We start from the raw sequence: 10,131 nt of genomic DNA, 5'->3' as shown, positions 1-10,131 counted from the left end.
ACGGCCAGGTGAGGGAGGCAGGTGGAAAAGGCTTTGTGCTGTCCCTGCTCAGAGGGGATCCTCAGCACGGCCCTGAAGATCTTAACATAGGACAGCACGATGAACAAAAAAAACACCCAAATGCTAAACAGGCACTGACCACAAGAAGCCCAAGTTCCCTGAGGAGGGAGGGAGGGAGGGATCCCTCACAGGAGGGATCTGCATTGCAGGGGATCACAGGGACTTTTCTCTGTTCTCCCTCCCATAACAATTCTGGGTTCAGTTTCCTCTCATTTCTGATTCTGTCCCTGCTGCCTGGAGATTCTCCCCCTAGGAGGTGTTTCCCTGTCCATGTCTCTTCCCTGTCAGTGCTCACAGACCCCATCCCACCCTCTGTGCCCTCCCCCTGCCCCTACAGATCCTGCCTGTTCACAGGGCACTATCTGGGGGCATCTTCCTGTTTGCAGGTTGGAAAACACGACGGGTTAGATTAAGTGTAATGTGTCCAGCAAAAGTGATGCTGTTGCTGCATAGGCAGAGTTGTGGCTGAAGGCGTATCGGGATTCTCTTGAAGACCTACTGATTATACAGTTGCAGTATGCAAATATTTTTTTAAAATGTAGAACTCATTTTGCATCTGTTCCCACCCATTCCCCAAGAGCGGGAGACTGAAAACAAAGACTCAGGAAAGTTCCTTGTCTTGATTTTCTTCTTGAAACCTCTTGTTGTAAATATTCTGGGAGTCATCAGGAGCTGTGAGCAGCCCTGACCCACACAGCACCCTCTCCACAGCAGAAGGACCCTGGTATTTTGGGGGTCACTCCTTCCACCCACACTTCTACTCAGAGCACTGTGGGGATCTCCCCGGGCAGGCTGAGCGCTGACCCTGGCAGGCGGCAGAGTCCCTGCCCCGGCACAGCCCTGGGCTGCCGGGACCCTGCTCTGCAGGACAGCCCTGGGCACCCCTGGGTGCTCCCCCTGCACTCACTCTCAGAAGAAGTTGTCATCATTCCCTTTCCCGCTGACAGTGCAGCAGGGAAGCCCTGCTCTGGAGTGTGTTCTTCTCCTCTACAACAGAGATACTGTGAGAGACACCTGACAGATCCTGTAAATTGTGGGATGTACCAGCTTAGGGTCTTCCTCCAGGAAATGGAGCTGCATTGTCCTACAGCCAGACACTTACCATGTTAGAACTGTGAAGATTTGTCTCATTGAATCCTCAGCAACCTATCATCCCACATTGCCTTTAATCTCTCTCTGCCTGGCTGCTCTCCCATCAGCATCTCCAGGCAGAGCCCTCAGCCCTGCTGCGCTGTGCAGAGGAGCTGCTCCTGGGCAGAGCTGTCTCTCTGCAGCGCTGCCGCTTGCCAGGAGCTCCCTCTGAACCAGGAGCCCAGTCCAGCTCAGCAGCACAGGAGCAGCCCATGAAGTCCCTTTCTCTGTCCCCTCTGGGCTCCCTCCATGTGTCCCTGGGGCTCCAGGGCACATCCTTTCAAACAACCTGAAGTAATCAGTGATGTTGATTCTCTCTCCTCTGAACAAACATTTTTTGCCAGCATTGTGTTCTCTGTATTAAAAAATAAATCAGTATGAGAATCATATTTTCTTGTCCCATCATTAGGCAGGACACCAGGAATGTTACAGCAAATTTCTGTAAACTGTGGATGGGAATTTCTTCATTTGAATGAGTTTAAGCATCATGTTCTGGTTTTATACTCCTAGGTCTAGGGAGACATTCATCAGTCTTTGTCCATGTCATGTCTGTGCTCTGAGGCAAAGCCTTTGCACACATGGGCTCTTGGAAACTTGGTACCAGGTTTCTTGTGGCAGGTCAGAGCTGGGCTGGTGCCACAGCTGGGGTGGTCCAGCCCAGATGTGAGGCAATGGCCTCAGATGGGAACCTAACTGGGGGAGCTGGAGCTGTCAGTGCTGCACAGAGAGCTGTGACACGGATGTAATGAACTGCCAGGCAGAGTGGCAGAAGTGAGTTCATCTGGTCTGCAAGGACAGCAGCCTCCAAGCACAGAACAGCCCAGATCAGAACTCAGTCTGGACCTGTAAGGCAATTCAGAGGCCCATAATGAGCTGTGACTACTGCAGGAACAGTTCAAGGAGAAACAAAGACAGTGTGTGGCCATTGATGAATTTAATAAGGGAAGGAGGTGAGAATCCCTGTGTCCTGTTGTCCTGTATCTTCACCAGCAATGTGTCCCAGGCCTCTGTGACTTGAGACAGGAATCTGGAGAACGACCACCATAGGATGGGGATAAAGTCAGGGCCACTAGAATTAACACAACCCTTTCTAGTCTATGGGACAGCAGGGGCAGCATCCCAGGAGCTGAGACAGCAGGACGATGTCACAGGGAGGCCACTCTCCACCATCTTGGAAAGCTCATGGAGACTGGGGGGACTCCCTGAGCACTGGCAGCTCTCACACAGTGTGCGCACTTTTCAAAATGGCCAATGGGTGAGCAGGGGAACTAAGGGCTGTGCCCCAGAACATGTCCACTGGGACCCCATTTCTGGGTGTCTGGAAGAGAAGGTGACGGGGTTTACCCAGGGCAGGTTGTGCCTGTCCATCCTCTGTTTTCTGTGAGGAAAGGACAGGGTTGTGGATGTGGGGAGAACATTGATGGTCTGTTACCTGGAAGTCAGCAAGGCATTCAGCGTCATCCCCCACAATGTGCTTGTGTCCAAGGTAGGATATTATGGTCTGTGTCAGTGTGCAAGTAGATGGGTAAAAGGCAATCTGGATGGTTTGGCTTAGAAGGACAATAGATAAAGGGAGAAACTTTCCATTCCTGAGGACAGTCAAGCACTGGAAGCTGTTTCCCAGCAGTGTGCATCCACTCTACATCAGAAAGTTACCACGATGTGTTTGTATAGACCCCTCACAAATCTGGTCTGACCCTGCTTTTAGGAGGAGGTTGGTCAAGACACATCCTGAGGTGCCTTAGAGACTAAATGACACTGTCCTTCCTTCCTTCCCCTTCATGTTTCTGATTTGGAGAAAGCTCTCAGCTTCTCTCTGATCACAGAAATAATTCACATGGGGAGCAGGGCTGCTTTACAAATAACGGTAAACAGCCCTGATCACAACATTTCTATCATCCTTTTTCATTTGCCCCAACCCAACTGCTTCTTGTTTGCTGTCCATATATCCCTCCAGAAGGAACACACCACCTTGTTCATCCTTTCAGAGCAGGTTGCTCAAGAGGTGTCAGCATCCACGTACAGAGTCTGCACATCAGCCGGGCAGCAAAGCCACCGTTACAGAAATGCAGACGAGGCTCTTGACCAGCTCCTTGAACCCAGATATCAGCGTGACATGTCTGATGAGATTCCCGGGAACACCTGAACTTTAAGTGCAGAGCATGTGAGTGCTGGTTGGGTATCCTGGATTGTCTCCTGAGCCATGTGGTGCTTCTGGCTGTGAAGAGAATCAAAACCAACTTTTTCACTGGGTTAATTAGTTTTACAGACTGTCACACAGGGAGTTGAAGGGAGCTCAGAACTCCAGTCTTTGTTGTACTATAAGGCTTGATACCCCATCCACAGGTACAGATCTAAATGGTCCAGATAGAGGGTGATCTTGCAAAAGTCACTCTTTGTGTCCCCAGTTGCATGGACACTGCTCATGTGCCTCTGCAGAGAGTGGCAGAGGTTGGATCCCTTTCTCAGGAGAAACTCCTTGCTGAGCTACGGGGCTGGCTGAACAAGGTTTTATTGCATTTCACTCGGCATCAGATTTGACATATTTGGTGCTTTTCTGTGATCACTTCTTCTGCACAGATGATCACAGGAAGACAAGCATTTCATAAGAGTTGGTTACAAAGGCCCTGTCATGAACAAGAAATCTCACCGTGAGATCTGGAGGGAGTGAGGAAGATTATAACAAGCACCAGGAAGAGCCAAGAAGCTCAAGACCTCTTCTGTAGAGCGCGAGGCCCTGAGCAGCAGTGACCGGCCGTGTGTGGTGTGGGAGAGGGTCAGGGGATGTGGGGTAGAAAAGGGTGATGGCTGATGACTTCAGCAAATCCTTACAACCATGTTTGAGCCACAAGTGGAATGTGGTTGATGTCTGCGAGTGGAGGTGGAATAGGAGGAAGATTCTGGGGGGGTTATATAAGGAAGGAAGGCATGCTTCTCTTGGGCTAGTCATATATAACAGTGCCATTTGCATGCTGTGGGCATGGCTGTGCCTGGGAGGTGCGGAATGGCGGCTGCTGGCGTGGCTGTGCTCAGTCATGGCCCATGAGCTGGCCCTGTTCTGCTCCTCTCTTACACTGCCCACACTTGGATGGACCTCAGGAATCATCCATGAGCCTGGAGGAAGCACCAACATCTTGGAGTGTTGGCCCATTACTGGAGGACAAGAGTGAAAGGTTTGTGAGACACATGGGAGTGCAGGAAGAGAGTGGTCTATGTGTAGCAGTAAGTGTGTTAAAGAAGAAGACCGAAAGACCATGGGCTGGCCATGCTAATGTGGAATAGACTGATTTTTCTTTTTATTTTAGGGCAGCAGCAAAAGGAACTTGTGCATTTCAGTACTGGGGCATGGATCCAAAAAGGATTCGAGCAAGTTTGGGACTTGGACAGCTCAGGTGATTGGTGACCATTGCCAGGTTTGTGAAAGAAGCTGAATGGGTTTGGGGGACGTCATAGGCATTGCCAAGTCTTCAGAAAACCAGAGCCTTGTGGTTAAAGCAAGAGCACTTGGCACCAAACCCACCCCCAAAACACAAATACCCTCCCAGTGACCACAGGCAGAGCCTGAGAACCATAAGAGTGAAAGGGTCTCCTTTGTCTGGTCCTGGGGTGAGGATTTGGCCATTCTGATGATGAACAAATATGAAGGGCTGACATGGCACCAGAGCCACCTCCACATCACCTTTACCACCTCTGACCATTGTCTCCAGGCTTCTCCTTGTCCAGCCTTCAGGGACAGGGACTGCTTGTGTCAGTGATGGCCCTCCCTGGGCTCCCAAACACCCTCAGAACATGGGGTTGGGTTCCCTCTTTTACTTCGTTAGAGGTTTGTTCATTCTTTCAGTAGCTGCAGTTCAGGATCATGGCAGCAGAGGGCTCATTAACATTCAAAACGCCCTTACAAGCCAAGGCTCTGTGCAGCACTCTCCAAAAGTCTTAAAGTTTGGTGTGGATGATTTCAGAGATTTCTGAACTGTAGCCAAACAGTGAGCATTTCCATAATAAATAGTAATAAATGCAAATATCTTATATTTCTGTCCCCCTCCCAAAGACCTCATTTCCAGAACAGCTGATATCAACAGTCTCCAATAAATATTGATCTAGAGAATCTCCTGATAAAGACTGAATATGTCAGAGAAGTGGGTGCCTAAATCACCACCTGAGCGAGGAGACGGGCCAGGACACCTCAAGAGGAATCACACAACTCTGGACCTAGAGGTGGGTGTTCCTGGGAATCTCAGGTGCCACAGCACAGCGATACTTGTGTTCGGGGAGCTGTTCAAGTGACCCATCTCCTGTTCTGTAATGCTGTCTGAGTTTGCTCAGGTCACCCCTGACTTGAGCCCCATCCACTGCTGGGTGTTCTCCAGACTCCTGTCTTCAGGAACAAAGTCCCAGGAGACCTTGCTGGTGAAGATGGAGGCAAAGAAGCCATGAAGAACCTCAGTTCTGTGTGATTCTCCTCTTACAAAGTTCAGCAGCAGGCCCACATTCACCCTGACTATTCTTTTACTGCAAATGAAGCCAAGACAGTTCATCTTGCTGTCATCACCCTCCCCCTGAGGTATCAAGTCATGGGGAGCTTTGGCATCATTCCCACATCCATGAACAAGCTTTCTAAATTCTTCCTTTGCAGCTCCCCCTGCTTCCACCTCCTGTGTGTTGCCTTTGTGCCCTGGAGCTCCATCAGTTCAGACAAGCAACCTCATGAGATAAATGCTTCTATTCTTGGGAATTTTCATTGAAAGCTCTTGTCCTTGGAGCAGACTGTTCTCGAAGGCTTGTCAGATTTGCTGAGCTCCTTCATTCTTCTGAGATGCTTCCCATGGAACCACCTGTATCAGCCCCCTAGTATGTCAAAGTCTTCTCCTCTGGAGCCCACCAGCCTGTGTTCTGCTGCTGGCCTTCCTCCCTCCCCTCTGGTGCCTGGGACCCCACTCTGTCCTGGTCACGACAGCCAAGGTGGACACTGATGTTCACATCCCTCACCAGCTCTCCCTTGTTTCCCAGTTCCAGATCCAGGTGAGCACACCCTTGTTGCCCACTAAGCAGACATGGTAAGAAGTTGGCCCAAGATCCTTTGAACTTTTGGCACCTGTAGGTTTGCATGGCCAGTGAATGTCAGAACAATTGCAGTTCCCATAGGAACCTGCTCATTCATTGGAGACTTCTTCAGGTTGCTGACAGAAGATTTTTTCCACTGCTTCTCCGTGATCAAGTAGTTTGTAACACCCAACGCACTGTCACCCTGTACCGGGTTTACATGGCAAAGTCTTGAAACGGGGTGAGTGAGGGTGTGCTACAGTTGTCACCTCTCTGAGAAGACAGCAGGAGTTGCACCAACGTCAGACAGAGCTGATTTCAGCTGCTCCAAGATGGACCCACTCCTGCCAAATCTGAGCCAGTCAGAGATGTTGGCAGCACCTCTGGGATATTGTATTTGAGAAAGGGTAAAACACGCTGCACAGCATCAGGTGGGAGAGAGGAGAGAGGAAATGTGAGAGAAAAGCACTGCAGACACCAAGGTCATGTCCCATAGGACCCAAGCAGGTCCCTCAGCAGGCCAAGGCTTGCTCTCCTGAAATCCTGCTCTTGGCCTTGTGATCATCTCCCAGGAGCCTCAGCTCCACTTTCCCATCCCTGACTGTTCCATCCTGACCAACTCTTTCTGGTTTGTAAGTGTGAAGTCCCACAGGGCACCTCACCCCACTGACTCCTCAGTCACCCGTGTCAGGAAGATGTTGTCAATGAGCTCCAACCCCTCCTGGATGGCTGGTACCTTGCAAATACTGGGATATCTCAGGTCTGCCACGAGGACACAGCCCTGGAAACATGAGACTTCTTTCATTTGTCTGAAGAAGGCCTCATCTCATTCCTGCTGCACACGGGGCTGCATGAGGAGCAGTGTGGGGACCCAGACACCTGGAGTTCTCATCCCATTCGGTTCAGCACTGGTGTGACCCCACACACACGGGGGTGTGCCAGTGTGTGGCTTCCCAGTTTGGAGAAGCAGGGAGGAACTGGAGAGTGCAGGGCTGTGCCAAGGCAGGTTCAGCACCTTGTGCACATGGTGTGGGATGCTGAGGGACCTGGGCTGCTTTGGCCCAGCAGCGCTGGAGAGGCTGCAGCAGTGCAGGTGTAGCCTGAGAGTGTTTGAAGGGTGGTTTCAGAGATGGTGGAGGTTTTCTGCATAGTGGGAAAGAGCATGAGAAAGAAATAATGGCCCAAAGTGCAGCTGGGGAGGTCCAGGCTGGAGATGAGCAGAAAGGAATGTGACTGGAAGGGCAGTGCTGTGGTGGAGCAGGTCAGCAGAGGGAGTCTGCATCAGCCCAAGGCTTTGTGCTTCAAGGAACAGCTGGGGAGGATGCAGAGATCTCAGCAAAGGGAAGAAGATGCTCAGACAAGAGCAAGGTGGGGCAGCAGGGGGGATGTCTGCAGCCTGCAGGGAAAGAGGTGCAGGGGATTCCACAGTACAGGACAGGCTGTGGTGGAGATGATCAAGGGATGTAAAGGGCTGAAAGCCAAAACCAGACATAAGCTCCTTCTCCCCTTGGCTATGGCTGTTGTCTGCACCTCTGATGCCTGTGAGGAGACACCTTGTCCTTCCAGCACAGGGGCCTCATGGCCTCCTTGTCTCCAGCCGGGGAGGTGTGCGACCATAGTCCTGCCCTTGGCCTTGCACAGCCCCACATCACACTGTCCCAGGAAGGGCCCTGGGCAACGTGGGAGGAACAGGATCTGACTTCCCAGGGCTGGGGGTCAGGGCTTGGCCCTTTGGATACTGAAACACATCCAGGTTTACTCAGCATCAGAGAGACATTTACTTTGCTTTTCCTGATCTGTCATCTCTGCCTCCATTTTTCTGCTCTAACCAGACTCTGTGGATGGTTTCTCAGTTGTGCCCCTCAGTGGGACCCATTAACATTGCAAGAAACTTTGGAGTTTGATTCTGACTTTCACTTCCTGAGAAGTTGCATCAACTTCCCCTCGGGGTCTGAGGTCCATGGACTCAGCACCAAACCCACCAGAGGGGTCATTAAAGCGCCTTGGGCTGCTCCTGTGCTGCTGGGCTGGACTGGGCTCCTGGGACAGAGGGAGCTCCTGGCAAGCGGCAGCGCTGCAGAGAGACAGCTCTGGCCAGGAGCAGCTCCTCTGCACAGCGCAGCAGGGCTGAGGGCTCTGCCTGGGGATCTTGGGGAGACGAGCAAGGCAGAGAGAGATTAAAGGTGGTCAGGACTGGGAGGATGACTGAGAGCTCACTGGAGGAGAAACCTTTGCAGCCCTTGCCATGGTAAGTGTCTGGGTGCAGGGCAATGCAGCTGTAGCTCCTGGAGCCATCTCCTAAAACTGGCACAGGCACAACTTGTGGGATAAGTAAGGAGGGGGCTCTTGTCAGACAATGCTGAACAGTTGTGAAGCTGGGGGAGCACCCAGGGGTGCCCAGGGCTGTCCTGCAGAACAGGGTCCCTGCAGCCCAGGGCGGTGCTGGGGCAGGGACTCTGCCGCCTGCCAGGGTCAGCGCTCAGCCTGCCCGGGGAGATCCCCACGGTGCTGTGGGGAGAAGGTTCTGGGGAAAGGAGCGTCCCCCATAACGGCAGGAAACGTGCTTCTGCTGTGGAGAGGGTGCTCTGTGGGTCAGGGCTGCTAAGAGTTTCAGATCACACCCAGGATTTTTCCAAGGGCAATATCATTGCAACGATTAGCAGACACATAAGGATCTTTCCGGAGACTGTCTTTTCAGTTTCCTATCCCAAGGGGTGGGGACTGCAGTAAAGGATAAAGTGAAAATGAGCTCTCATGCTTAAACAAGTCACTGAGACTCCTGAACTGCAACTCTGAGTGATCAGTACATCTGCCAGAAGGCTCATAACATCCCTTCACCACCCCTCTGCCTGTGCACAGCACCTGCATCACCTTTGCTGGACCCGTCAGCCTCAGTCTGACCTGTCCTGTTTTCCAACCTGCAAACAGGAAGATGCCCCCAGGCAGTGCCCTGGGAACAGGCAGGATCTGTAGGGCCAGGGGGAGGGCACAGAGGGTGGGTTGGGGTCTGTCCAGATCCCTCCTGTGAGCAGCCCCCTGGCCTCTTGTCCCACCCAGCAAAGCCTCTGCCCTCAGGGCCGGGGGCTTCAAGGCATGAAGCAGCTCCTGTGCAGCCAGAGCTCCAGTTCCTCTGCAGAGCACAGGGGCTGAGAGCAGCTGCCTGGCAATGTTGGTGTCTGGGAGGTGGCTGCACAGCTGGGGAAGGGTGACGCTGTCTGAGTGCCCGGCTGCCTCTGCCCTGGCCTCTCTCACACCCACCCTCACTGCATTTTCCTTCTTGCTCCCCTGCTCTGGGTCACTGCTGTTGGGATCTTGTTCTTGCTCTCAGGCTCTCTGGGGATGGCAGTTTCAGCTGCAGAGTCACAGCCTGATCTTGTGGGTCCTTTCCTGCAGGTGTGTCCATGGGAACACATGTCCAGCTTTTCTCTGCCCTCTGGGCTGTAGGCAATGCAGTCTGTGGGGCTGGGGAATGAGCTGAGTCTCCTTCAATCAAATGCCATCATTAGGATTCTTGGCTGTTTCCTTCCAAGCTCTGAGATTTCCTCCAGGATGCAAACCTGTCCTATAGCACTTCAGCATTGTCTGAATTCACCACAGAGAAGTGCAGAAATTCTACTATGGAGGAAATGCTTTTGGGTTTGTGAAATCTGCCGTGTGTGTCCTCGGCTAAATGTGGGGAGCTGAGGCCTTAAGAAAGGGTGAGACATGTTGTGGTCTGAGGTGGATCCCTCTTCTCCATAGCTCCCAGTGGCTTTTCAGGGTAACATGGGAGTGTGATCAGGCTCCATTTCAGAAAGGTGCCAGCCCAGGGCAGCTGGACCAAGACAGAGGGACAGAGCAGCTGCCCTCACTCTGCACTGACCCACAGGCATCCTCTGGTCTCACAGGACTCGTTCTGTT

The sequence above is a fragment of the Patagioenas fasciata genome (genome assembly GCF_037038585.1).
Source record: "Patagioenas fasciata isolate bPatFas1 chromosome 6 unlocalized genomic scaffold, bPatFas1.hap1 SUPER_6_unloc_3, whole genome shotgun sequence".
Classification (NCBI taxonomy): domain Eukaryota; kingdom Metazoa; phylum Chordata; class Aves; order Columbiformes; family Columbidae; genus Patagioenas; species Patagioenas fasciata.
This window is presented reverse-complemented; position numbering follows the sequence as displayed.